At 46.0% G+C, this 14,187-nt stretch overlaps 1 protein-coding gene across 1 annotated transcript in view; it reads right to left on the bottom strand.

Annotated features, from left to right (window-relative positions):
• The window catches only part of FGD4 (FYVE, RhoGEF and PH domain containing 4), a 494,296-nt gene that overhangs the window by 423,299 nt on the left and 56,810 nt on the right, over positions 1-14,187 (bottom strand).

The raw sequence follows: 14,187 nt of genomic DNA, 5'->3' as shown, positions 1-14,187 counted from the left end.
TCCTGTGATGATGAGGAAGCTAATAACTATCCCAATCAGAAAAAATCTTTCCTAAACAGGAAGGTTTTTAACAAGCTTCTGAACGAATTCCAAAGAACTGGACCTGCGATAGAAAATGCCGGATCCCTTGTGAGGGACAGGCGAGCACTTTTTAAAGATGGAATATCTTTTTAAATAACTAAACCTTCTTCAACTGTATTTCCATTCAAATTTACTATGAAAGCTTCTTAAAAGAAAAACCATAGTGCAAAAGTGTGAATGGTAGAAAATGGGCAAAGTTAACTAAAAAGAAAACATCCAGCATGCATTATTATAGTGCTATACAACAGCGCCTCTCACAGATGTTCAACAGAACCACAGAAAAATCTCAAAAGTTCACCCTCTAGGACAGCTATAACAGCAAAAGTGCGCAGAGAGCTGATGCCGCAGGTCACACAGAAAATAGATACCATGAAAGCAGAAACAGAATTGCAGAAAATGGAAAATGCTGTAAATATCTTTGAAAGTCCTCAGAACCCTTATTTTGCGATGTTCTTGCATAGTCAAATATCTGGAGATTTTTGACAAATGATTTTTTTCCATTGTACAAAAAAATAAAAAATTAAAAAAAAAAATCAAGATACTCATACCAGCTGAGGGGATAATCAACTCTCTTCCACAGAAATTTACATCTGTACATAATTTCTTTGCTTACACACCTCCAAACTTAAAAATAAAACAGTCTGAATGACCAAAGGTTTGATCCATCTTCTAAAATAAATGAAATGGGCTCTGATATACCAATACACTTACTGTACAATATGAAGCATGCTAAAAAAAAAAATCATCTAAGAAAGCAGAGTTGCTTATCTGTAACATGCGTTCTCAGAGGACAGCAGGATGTTAATCCTCACACATGGGAGATATCAGATGGAGCCCTGATGCGGAAAACAATGTCAAATTTTAGAGAATTTTGACTAGGCACACTGTGCATGCCCAGCATGTCCTATACCACACGGGTTCCCTCTCCAGTCTTGTAACATAATTAAAACAAAAAACTGAAGAAACAACTCCGCAGGGTGGCGGGTGTGTTTTGTGAGAACTAACATACTACGGTCCTCCGAGAACACCTGTTATAGGTAAGCAACTGTGCGTTCTTCAAGGACAAGCAGGACAGGTGAATCCCTAGCTACAGGCTGCTCCCCAACACAAAAGGGGGCTGAAAGACACCTAATCAGGTACCAAAGGGAATAAACAACACTGCATGCTGTTGGTAACAGAGGAGGAGGCAGCCTGAACCTAAACAATGAGCCCTAGGTAGAAGAGTTGGGTTCTGCACCTCAAACAGGTTCTGAAGGACAGACTGGCCAAACCTACTGTTGCATAGACCATCCCTATCCAGACAGTAATGGAGATGTAAATATGTGGAGAGAATTGCATGCTGCAGCCTTGCAGATCTCCACTGGAACTGCTCACAAGTGGGCCACTGACACTACCATGGCTCTAACAGAATGAGCCTTGACATGACCCCCAAGATGTAGTCCCGCCTGGGCATAACAGAAGGAGATGCAATGTGCTAGCCAACTGGATAGTGTCTGTTTGGCAACAGCAACGCCCAACCTATCCTTGTCAAAAGAAATAAAAAGTTGGGTGTACTATTTATGGGCTTCTGTCCCCTCCAGATAGAAGGTTAAGCTCGCTTGCAGTCCAAACCATGCACTGCTCATTTTCCTTGGTGCAAATGTGGCCTGGGAAAGAATATTGGCAGGATGATTGACTGGTTAAGATGGAAGTCTGTCACCACCTTAGGTATGAACTTAGGGTGTGTATGCAAGACCATCCTTTTCTTGATAAAACTTAGTATAAGTTGGATAAGTCACTAAGGCCTGGAGCTCACTGACCGTGTATGCTGAAGTGCCTGCCACCAAAAATATGACCTTCCAGGTCAGGTACTTCAGGACACAGATGCTCAGCGGCTCAAAAGGTGCTTTCATCAGCTGAGCTAACACCACGCTGAGGACCCAAGACATAGCAGGAGGCCTTAGGGGAGGCTTTAATTGAAGCAGGCCCTGCATGAAATGTACAACTTTAGGCTGTACATAAATAGGCGTAGCATCTACACCTTGGAGGCATGCGCCAATTGCATTGAGATGAATTCTAATGGAGTTGGTCTTTAAGCCAGCTTCTGATAGGTGTAGAACAGGAATGGCGAACTCCAGTCCTTGAGTGCCACAAACATGCCAGGTTTTCAGGATATCCACAATGAGCACACATGAAAAAGATTTGCATCCAATGGAGATAGTGCATGCAGATCTCTCTCATGCATATTCAATATGGATATCCTGAAAACCTGGCCTGTTTGCGGCCCTCGAGGACTGGAGTTCGCCATCCCTGGTGTAGAAGATAATCAAGCAGTTTTTGTGTGGGGCAAAAGAACAGATCTAGAGCCTTCTGCTCACAACACTCAGAAAACCTCCTCCACTGCAGTCTACAGGACTTTCTAGTGGAAGGCTTTCTGGAAGCCACTAGGACCTGAGTCACATCCTCTGTAAGATCAAGCAGCTGAAGGATTAACCTCTCAACATCCAAGCTGTAAGCGACAGGGCCTGGAGGTTGGGATGCTGCAGCCTGCCGAGATCTTGCATGATGAGATCTGGGGAAGTCCCCAGACTGATCGATCTCCGGATCCACAACTTCTGAAGGAGTGGAAACCTGACCTGTCTCTGTCAACAAGGGGCTTTGAGAATCATAGTCCCTCTGTATTCGCGAAGCTTCAAGAGAGTCTTTGCCACTAAGGGTATTGGAGGATACACACACAGAAGACTCTTGCCCAAATGACGGGCAAGGGCATCAGAGGCTGGTTTGCCATCAGATCTATATGTGGAGCAAAACTGAGGCACCTTTCTGTTGCAGGAGGATGTGAACAGATCTATGTCTGGGTTCCTCCAGAGGCAGAATATCCGATTTGCTTCCCCTTAGTCCAGGGACCACTTGTGGGGTCTGAATGCTCGACTCAGCCTGTTCACTACTATGTTCTCTATCCCAGCCAGGTACATGGCCCTAAGCAGCATCCCGCAAGACAGGGCACACGACCAGATCTGGACCACTTTCTGACACAGGAGGTACGATCCTGTGACTACCTACTTGTTAATATACCATATGGCTATTTGGTTGTCTGAAAGCCCATAGCACGTACCTGATCGTCCGAAGTTCCCGAAGTTGATTTGACAAGAGTATTTCTGGGCGGACCAGAGACCCTGAGTGCTAAGCCCATCTACATGAGCTCCCCAGCCCAGGGTGGATGCATCCGTGGTTAAGACAATTTGAGTAGGGAGACTTCGAAAAGAGATCCCCTGTTCCAGATATGAAAGCATCTGCCACCAGGACAACAAGTCCCGTAGAGACAGAGTGACTCGGATGCAATCCTGGAGGTCCTGAGTGGCCTGGCACTACTGCGACCTCAGGGTCAATTGGGCTCTGTGTATGTGTAAATGTGCCAAGGGAGTGACATGGATGGTTGTGGCCATATGGCCCAACAACCTCAACATGTGCCAGGCTGGCTCTGTTGGATCTCTGCCGTGATGGTCATCAAGCTGACGGCCCTGGCCTAATTTGTGTCTAGCAGGGCTCCTATGAAGTCCAATTGAACTGATAGATTGAGATGGGACTTTGGGTAGTTGAGAACGAACCCTAGTGATTCCAACACCCAGATTGTCAAGCGCATGGACCTGGTGGCCCCTGCCTGAGATGTGCTCTTCACCAGCCAATCGTCCAGATACGGAAAAACATGCACTCCCACCCTATGGAAGTGCACCACCACCATGGCTAGGATTTTGTGAAGACCCGTGGGGCTGATGTGAGCCCTAACGGCAATACCCGGTACAGGAAGTGATGTTTTCCCACCACAAAACGGAGATCCTTCCTGTGAGTAGGGAAGATCTTGATATAGGTGTATACATCCTTTAGTTTGAGGGAGCACAGCCAGTCTCTTTTTTGCAAGAGGGGAATTCAGGTGCCCAGTGAAAGCATCTTGAACTTTTCTTTTTTTAGAAAATTGTTCAAGGGTCCTTAATTCTAGGATAGGACGGAGTCCTCCTGTTCTCTTTGGAATCAGGAAGCACCTGGAGTAGAATCCCCACAGTCTTTGCCCTGGTGGTACAGGCTCAACCGCTCTGGCCATTAAGAGGAAGGAGAGCTCCACTAGTAGTACCTCCTGATGCGCTACCAGCCCCCCAAAATGGGCACAGAGGGCATTTTGGCGGGACACCCAATAAGTTCAATTGGTAATCCCTGACAGATTATGGATAAAACCCACTGATCCGAGGTTATACTGGGCCACTGGTTCGCAAAGAGCCACAGCCTTCCCCCAGCTGGAGGATCCATCATCCTAGGTATAGGCAACAGGCTTATGCTCCCTACGGCCTAGTCAAAACCCCATCCCCAGAGTTGACTGAGGAGCCGGCTGGGGCTTGGGGTCTCCTGCCTGGGTCGGCTGCAGCAGCCCTGATGGTGTTGACGGAAGCGAGGAAGCAGGATAGGACTTCCTTGGCCCCGGCTTCACCAGCCTCCTGGATGAGAAGGTCAGGTCCAGAGTACTGGCGGAAAGTTGTTGGAGGTGGTCCCGAAGTTAGGCCACAACATCCCTCACCCTATCTCCAAAGAGTTCTCTCCAGTACATGGCATGTCAGTGAGTCGTTCCTGTATTTCTGGTCGGAGATGCAAGGCCAGCAGACATGCCATTCTGCGGGTGCCGATTTCTGCTGCAGAGACTCTCGATGCCGTATCAATAACATCGTAGGTCACACAGACCTCATGTTTTCCGCAGTCCAGGCCCATATGCACCAGTGACATGAGAGTGTCTTGCTGCTGTAGAGGCAGCTGCTCAGCCACCTCCTGCACCTGATTCTAGATGTCCCATGAGTTCTGGCTCATGTAGAGCTGGTAGGCAGCAATGTGCGCAATAAGCATGGCACCTTGAAATACCTTGCTCCCAAGAGCATCCATCGCTCTATGGTCCTTCCCCGGGGTTGCTGAGGAATGAGTCCGAGAGTGCTTGGCCCTCGAGGGTGGATTAGACCACTAGCGACTGGTGGGGCAGCTGATGCTTATCAAATCTGGCAGCCTTCTGGATGAGGTAAACCCCATCTGACTTCTTATTGACAGAAGGGGGTATTCTCATATCCTCAGCAGCAACTCCTTAAGGATCTCATGTATCGGGACCTGCCATGATCTTCTTAGGAGGCTCTACGAACTGGAGGATCTCAAGCATTTTATGCCTGGAAAATACTCTGTCAATAACTGAAAAGGGATGGCTTCTGCCATCATCCTCACAAACCCTGTGAAGGTTAAATCCTGAGGCAGAGATTTCCTTTGCTCCTGGAGAGGGAACTCTCGTGGATGCATGGTATAAGGCATACTGGGCATGCTCAGTGTGCCTAGTCAAAGTTCTAGAAACTCTGACATGTTTTCCACCTCGGGGAGCCATCTGATGATGTCACATGTGTGAGGACTACCATCCTGCTGGTTCTCGGAGAATCATAATGTTTGCAAATTAACAGAAGCACTGAAGGAGTCATGAGATAAACAAGAACAGAAATGAATTAGATTAGTCTCTTTGCACCGGTGGTTTACATTATATCAGAGGGCTAGGAGAAAGTGTACTTTGCTTGTTATGTCATTACTATTATCTTCTGGCATAAATGAATACAACCTAAGTAGAAGTTAGAATATTTGCTGAGATTATCTGATCGTAAGTTCTTAAATTACCAACTTTTCCCCTGCTTTTCAGCATCTGACTTGTACAGGTTTTCCATTAGCCAATTAGAAAGCAGAAGGCTCAGACTGAAAAATGTTAACACTAAATTCCAGCTAAACAAAATCTATAACTTAAGTAAAAGTTAAAATTATGGAAAGACTGGCTGCTGCTTTCTCTGGTGTGTTGTGAACACTACTAGGTTTGTCAAGGATATTTTATACTGTGTAAATAATATAAAATGTATTTTTTATTCTAGGATTCCAAATTGAATTTCATTTTTTGCCATGTAGAAATCTTGTTTACTGAGATAGCACCTAGTAACATACATGTTTCACTTTGTAGTGGAGGAGGGGCACACATTAAAAATGTAAATCTTTTGGGAGCATTAAGATGACAGCATGATTGGCAATCTCTCTCGGTTCCTGATTTCCCAACTATTTTCACAGTTATTATGCCTCCCAAGAGGAAGGCAAGGATGTGGATTTACCCCTCAGAGTCCTCTCCTTTTCCCCTCAATCAGCACAAAATTGGATGCTTTTGTCTGTGGAAAAACTGGAACAATTTCTAGGGAAGGGAGCTCCATGTTGGCATCACCCCAAGGAGTGCCGCTTGGAGGGATATCTCACTTAGCCCCCTGGACTGGGATCCGTCAACTCAACAGGAGATGCCTTTGAGCATTGTGGATTCCCAGGTGCTGTCTGATGACATCTATGTCCTGCCATCCTCTAGAGGAGCTCACTTGAGGGAAGGAGTTCTCCAGATGGGAGGGGTAGAGGGAGCATTTGGCCCCTTTAAGCCCAGTTCACTGATGGTGCCTAAGCTGACCAGAGAACTGTTTAGTTGTGCCGCAGTGGTGTTAGTAGTTGAAGAATGTGCTGCTCTCCAAGAAAGATAGTCAGAGATAGTTCTCAAGTTAGTTAGCGCATCTAAGCCTTCCTAGATTAAACCAGCTGACGTTGCCCTAAAGGCTTGGCAAAGCTTGTCAGAGTGTGCTATAGATATTAATTTATTGCCTAAAGCAGTGACTGGTTTGGCGCTTGGCCAAGATACCAAGGCTGCGGAATACAAAGGGAAGGTTGATATTTTAGATAAGGAGATTCAAGAGTTAAAAGCTGTGGATACAACTTTGATACAAGATAAAAGTATTATTGCATAAAAAATCTGAGCAATTGAGAATCATTTTCAACATCTTAATCTCTGTCTCTTAAGTTTTCCTAAAGTGTTTGGTTTGTCTGTGAGAGATACCTGCCTTAAGTATCTATAAAGAGGTCTCTTGTGTTGTGACCTTAGGCAAGTCACTTCCCTCTCCATTACCTCAAGTTCCAACTTAAATTGGAAGTCTTCTAGGGACAGAAAAATACCTGCAGTACTTTGAGTGTAATCTGCTTTGAAATGATTGAAAGGCGGAATATAAATCAAAAAAATTAAATAAGTACTGAATATTGTTCGAGGCCTTTCTGCCATTGAAAAAATTACATTTACAAAGATAATGCAAAAAGAATTCCGTTCCAAGATCTACAGTGTCTTGGTAGAAAGCCAAAAATAATGTCCTTCTCTCCAGAGTAATTTTAGAAATATCTGGATAAAACTAAACCTTTTGTCCCAAAAATAATGCTTGAGCTTTATAGAAAAAAAGGTGCAAAATATTGTTCCATACTTGCTCAAAAACAAAGATACCAATAGCATGGCTCAGTCAAATACTTCTTGCAGTGAGCCCTCAAACATAGCCATCACATTTGAACTATCAGGTGCAATCAACGATAGTACATTCTCTTCTCATTGATTTTTTTTTCCACTTCTTTTGCTAGGCAGAAAATAATCATACAATAAGCAGGAGCTAGGTATCAATTTTTTTTCTCCAGAACAGCTGCATTCCTTTATTGATTAAGAAGATATCTGCTGTAACAAATGCAACCTAGCTTTAGTCAAGAGTATCTTAAAGGAATATTATACCTGTTTCATTCTGTACTTGTTCTTTAATTTTTTTTTCTGCATTTCATATCCTCGCCCCTCACCTCCATTTTCATTTTATAAGAGTCTAATTAATACTGCCCTGTATGTATATTTTCCAAGTTGGTTTTTTTTTTCATTTTTTGGGCATATATTATTTCTGGTTCTACTATGATAATGATTAAAAATTATAAATGTGTGTATATTTTTCACATTATCAGGAAATATGTTCAGAACAAAATGGCAGAAAATCTTCATTTCAGGTATTTCAAACAAGCAGTACAAAGGGAAAAACAAAACACAATTCAGGCAGTGACTTTAACCTCAGGCAATGCACAGTCTTTAAGGAGGAAAGTCTTTAAGCAGAAAGTTAACCTACCTTAGATATAGCAGGTCTTTGTGTACCTTGCATTTGCTGGGACTCCGTCAGCTCCCTGGGGCCCCTCTAACCCTTCTAGGGTCTCCTTCCTTTACCCAGGATCCCCTGCGAGTCTCTATCTTAAGGAACACCATGCGGGATATCTGTGCCCAGCCCTTTAAGGAGTTTCCCATATACTCCCTCACATACCCTTCGCCCTTCAGCTCAGCTTTGCTGGGATGAGCGCTCGCTTGTACAAAGGACACCTCTAGACAGGAAATCTGCATTCGCATTCTTTTTTCCTGCCCTGTGTCGGCTCTTATAGTTGAAAGGCTGCAAAGCCAGGAACCACCTCATCACTCTGGCATTGGATTCTTTGTTCCTACTGATCCATGAGCAGTTAATGGAATGTTAAGAGCATAAACTGGCCCCCGCCCCCCCCCCCCCCCCAGCAGATAGTAGTGCAAGGCTTCTAAGGCCCACTTGACCACCAAGGCCTCCTCTCACGTGGTATCAGCTTACGGATGATGTATGCTACAGGATGTTCTTGGCCATCCTTCTTCTGGGCCAAGATGGCCCCCAAGCTAACCTCTGAGGCATCGGTTTGCACCATGAAGGGTTTGGTGAAGTCCGGACTGATCAGAACATATCACCTCCTTCAGGGTCTGAAGGCCTTCTCCACTTCCTCCAAACACTGGACTTTCTCTGGTTGCTTTGTGAAAGGCTCCACCTTCTGTAAATAGTTAGGGATAAACCTCTTATAATATACTATAAGGCCTAAAATCACTCTCACATTTGCCTTCATTTGCAGGACTGACACTCGGGTTATCACCTCAGTCTTTTTGGTCTGTGGATGGAACTTGCCCTTGCCCAGGATATAGCCAAGATACTGGACCTCTTGCCCACCTAGCAAGCACTTCTTGGGATTAACCATAAATCCTGCTTCCTTCAGATCGGTTAATATGGCCTGGATTTGGCTGATGGGTCTTTCAGTCGTGGATAAGTAGGCGGCTGCATACCCTTGATGTGGGTGGAGCAGGCGGTCAACCAACCATTGAAATGTGGCGGGGGCATCATGAAGACTTAACAGGAGTACTGTGAACTGGAATAGCCAAGTTGTCGTCAAGAATGCTGTCTTCTCTTTTGCCATAGGTGTGAGAGGCACCTGCCAATATCCTTTGGTAAGATCAAGGGTAGAGATGAACTGGGACATCCCCAGATGCTCAATCAGTTCATCCACTCATGGCATTGGATAGGCATCTAGTTTTGAGACCTCATTGATCTTTTTGAAGTCGATACATAACCTGATGCTGCCATCTGGCTTCGGCTCCAATTCAATGGATGAGGACCAGTCCAGTTGGACTCCTCTATTATGCTGAGCTGGAACATCTCCTTCACTTTGGACTCTAACATGGCACCTGGCCTCAGGGATCCAATAAGGAGGCTGATGTACTTCCACTCTAGGAGACATAGTAATATCATGTTGTACCAGCTGGGTACGACCAGACAGGTTCGAGAAGATCTCCATTTTTCTCCATCAACTGCTTCAAGTTAGCTGTCCGTTCGGGTACTTGGGCTTGGTCCAGTTTCGATCACACCTCTGGGCCAAATTCTCCTTCCTGAACCATGCCACATTCTTGTGGTATCCATTTCTTCAGGAGGTTTATGTGGTAGATTTGGGTCTTCTTTTGCTTTTCTGGCTGAGCTATCTTGTATTCCATGGGCCTTACTTTCTCCAGGACTTCATAGGGTCCTTGCCAACGGGCTAATATAGAAACACAGAAATGATGGCAGAAAAAGAGCAATCAGCCCATCCAGTCTGCCCAGCAGGCTCCCACACTTAATTTCCCATACTTACCGTGTTTCCCTGAAAATAAGACATCCCCCAAAAATAAGACCTAGTAGAGATTTTGCTGAATTCTTAAATATAAGACCTCCCCCGAAAGTAAGCCATCCCTTGTAAACAGGGGCGGATCGGGCTTCCCCCGGTGGGCCGGTCAATCCTGTGACGTCATTTTTTTTTTTTAATAAAGTTTCCAAAGTATTAGGGGGCAGACGCAAGCAGTGGTATCCCGAGGGGAGCCAATGCCCCCGGGCGCAAGGAGGCTCATGCGGCCACTGAGCCTCCTTGCCCGAAGAAAAAGATCGCGTTCAAACGCGCTGATGCTCTTTCTCCTTCCTGCCTGTGCGGCCCCAGAAGTTAACGTTGCCGGAGCCGCGTGGGCAGGAAGGAGAAAGAGCATCAGCGCGTGCAGAAGAGGAGCCACCGCGGGCTGCTGCGAATCCCAAGTCGCAGCGGCCCAAGAAGAGGAAGAGGCCCGGTAGCAGGGCCGAGGAAGAGGCCCGAGAAGTTCAGGGCCGCTGCAGAGCCCATCCTGCGGCGACCCGCGAAGAGGAGGCCCAGAGGTGAGAGAGAGGCTGAGGGTCTGTAGAGGGTGTGTGTGTGCGCACGTGTATGAGATGAGTTGAGAGATTGTGTGTGGGAGTGAGGATCTGAATGTTTGCAGAGGCAGCATGTGAGAGCCTCTGTGTGTGTGAGAGAGACAGCATGTGCCAGTGAGAGCCTGTGTGTATGAATGATTGTATGAGAGACAGCATGTGACAGTGAGAGCCTGTGTGTGTGTGAGAGCGAGAAATGCATGTGAGAATGAGAACCTGACTGTGTTTGAGGGAAGAAGACAGAGAAAAGAAATACGGAAGAAAAAAGGACAATATAAAAGGAATTGGCAAAAAAATAAGAAAGGGAAGGTGGAAAAAAAAAAAGCCTGTGACCAACCGATTAGAAAACTACGGTAACATCAGCCAGCAAAGGTAAAAAAAACCCCAAACATTACTTTTTAGTGATTGGCACATGTAATCTTTGGGAATGTGCAAGAATAGCACTTTCTCTATGCGGATCTCACAATGTACGAGATCAGCATGGAGAAATTGGAAGCCCACGGGGCCTGCACCAAGGAGGCAGCAGAATGGGCTTCAGTGTCAGTAGCAGCAATCAGCGCCTCGCCAATAGCCATGTGGCAGCAGTGACAGTGGCAGCAAGATTACTGACATCTGGGGATGGTGGCAGTACCAGTCGGGGGACCCCTTCCAAGCAGTGTGCAGAGGTTCAAAAGCAGCGGAGTCAGCCCAAGCTGACTACCATGAATGCTGCACACTCTTACTTCTCTCTGACAGCACACTGGTGAGGCATGGCTGACGCAGGGGCAGCCAGCAGCTCTACGGTATTAGACATCCCCTGAAAATAAGGCCTTAGTGCATCTTTGGTAGCAAAAATAAATATAAGACACTGTCTTATTTTCGGGGAAACAGGGTATCTGTTTCACCAACCACCAAGTTCAGGGCCCTTGTTGGTAACTGTTTGATTCAAATGTCCTGCCATCCCCTGCCATTGATGCAGAGAGTAATGTTGGAGTTGCATCAAAGGTGAACATAAGGCTTAATGGTTAAGGGTAGTAACTGCCGCATCAAGCAAGTTACCCCGATGCTTTTTAGCCAGACTGCACAGATCAATGCCTTGTTGGATGTTGTCTGAATGTAAATCCTCTTTTCCACATTTATCCCTGCTGTTGAAGCAGAGAGCAACACTGTATATGTATTCAAAGTGATGTATCAGGCTTAAGTGGTTTAGGGTAGTAACTGCCATAATAAGCAAGCTACCCCCACGCTTATTTGTTTACCCAGACTGTGAAGTTCAGTCCTTGTTGGTTGTTGTCTGAATGCAAATCCTCTTTTCCACATTTCCCTTGCGTTGAAGCAGAGAGCAATATTGGAGTTGCATTAACCGTGCAAAGGCTTATTGAGTAAGGGTAGTAATTGAGTAAGGGTAGTAATCACCAGGTAGTAGCCTCCATTCCAGCAAGCCACCCCCCATGGTTCTTCTCTTCATTCCCATCCTCTAGCCTTTTACTTTCTGATGATGGGAGGAGGACAAGGACCTGATCCCCCCATTAGAATACTCTCTGGACCGTGGGGCGATTATAAGCTCGAGTTTGAGAAATCTGAGCCTTTTCCAGACACAGGCAAACAACCTCACCTGCATTCTTTAAGCGATCTTGTATTCTGAAAATGTAGTCCACTATGTTCTGCCTGGGATTCACTCCCTCTTCCCAGATCTTGTGAGCTATATACAGCGTTCCTCTCAATCTCCTTCTGTATAGTAACTCAAACGGGGAGAACCCCATTGAGCTTTCTGATACTTAGTGGATTGCGAATAGGACATAGGGCAGTAGTATGTCCCAACTCTTCCCATCTTCATTCACAAAATTTCTTAACATCTGTTTGAGCATCTGACTGATGCGCTCGACCAGGCCATCCATCTGTGTGTGATACACAGAGGTCTGGAGAGTCTTTACTTTGAGCAAGATGCAGAGTTATTTCATGACCTTGGATATGAAAGGGGTACCCTGATCCATCAGGATCTCCTTGGGTACCCCAAGTCATGAGAAAACCTCCATTAGGGCGGCTGCCACTGTCGAGGTCTCATATTCCGTAAGAGCACTGCCTCTGGATACTTGGTGACATAGTCCAGTATGACTAAGATATGTTTCCTCAGGTCGTCCTCTCTAGTGGCCCCAAAAGATGCATGCTCACCCTTTCAAAGGGGGTCTTGATGATAGGCATTGGTATGACAGATGCCACCCGTTCCAAGGCAGGCTTTGTGAGCTGGCAAGTAGGGCAGGACTGGCAATACCACTGGACCTATTTATGAAGGCCTGGCCAACAGAATTGTGCCGGTATCTTTTCCCGAGTCTTTTCCTCTCCCAGGTGGCCTCCTAGAAGAAGACTGTGAGCTAACTGCATGACCTGTTGATGATATTGTTTGGGAAACAGGAGTTGTTTATCACCTCACCTTTGTGACTCTGTACAACAAATCCCCTTTTATCGCAAAATAGGGGGGACAGAGTCTGCACTCTGGGCTCCTGGGACTACCTTCTCATCCACCCATTCTATATGCTCGTGGGCCACTTAAAGGATTCATCCTCCCTCTGACCTTGTCTAAACTTTCCCGGATCACCCTGATCCCACCCCACAGGACTCGGTAAGACATTCTGGGTGGGTGGTTGTTCTCCCTCCGATTCCGACCCTTCCTCCCCAGCTGTATCTAAGTTCACAGAGTAAATGTATTTATCCTATTGGTGTTGCCTCCAGGAATTAGGAGTCTTAGAGTTTTTGTGAAAAAGATCAGGGTCCTCCAATGGAAAGAGCTCTGGGAACTCCATCTCTTCAGGGTCGTGATCAGACAAACTTGCTGTAGACAAGAGTCAAAAGAGACTTGAAATTTGGACAGTAGCATCCAATGATCACAGGGTACAAAAGCCAAGGGAGTACCCCCACTTCCAATATCTCTTGAATGGCTGGAGTCTTCAGGCAAACCCAACCAGTGGGGTATTATTGATGGTCCCCATGAATACAGGCCAGGGTCACTACTTTATTAGTGTTAGGCGTCGACTAGCACATGTGTTGGAACCCCATCCAACTCAACTGGGATCACAAACTTAAAAACTCTGGCTAAAGACATCTACGAAGTTACAACAGTATGGAGTCACCGCATTAATGTCCATCGCCTCACCTTCCCTATGGGGACAGTGTCTTACAAAATGGCCTCTTTTGCCACAACTGAAGCATGGCAGTCCGACTACAGCTTGCAGGTGGGGTGAACCATCTGGCCGCACCGGCTCTGCTGACAGTAAAGATCTCCAAGTCTTAGGACTCTGACAACCTCTATCTAGGTTGATGGGTTTCTCTCGAGTACGTAACAGTTTGGACATGGTTTGGGCCCGATGATAGGCCTCTGACACTGCCTTTTCAACCATGAGGCCTGGGTGTCAGCAAACTCACTGCCTCATGGGCAGGTCAAAGCTGTCCTGGAACTGTTCCAGCAGTACCATATTGGCTCTCTCCGGTTTTCCCTTCTGGGTGTAGCTACTTCTAGGCAGATTCTTTAAGCCTGTGGAATAGGTTCCTAGGGTTCTCGCTCCAGTCTGTAAAGTCCCATGTCGAAATTGCTTTTGGTATGCCTCTGGGGTGAGCCCTGCTCACCCTAAAATTGTTCCCTTGACTTCTGGATAACTGGCTGTCCCATCTGGATTAGCTTTTTGATAAGCATCTTTATTTAGTCCGGTGAGTAAATCCCCCTGATATGTAG

Source organism: Rhinatrema bivittatum, chromosome 4 (assembly GCF_901001135.1).
Source record: "Rhinatrema bivittatum chromosome 4, aRhiBiv1.1, whole genome shotgun sequence".
In the NCBI taxonomy this organism is placed as follows: Eukaryota; Metazoa; Chordata; class Amphibia; order Gymnophiona; family Rhinatrematidae; genus Rhinatrema; species Rhinatrema bivittatum.
Note: the sequence above shows the minus strand (reverse complement) of the source record. Positions and strands in the feature narration are given on the sequence as shown.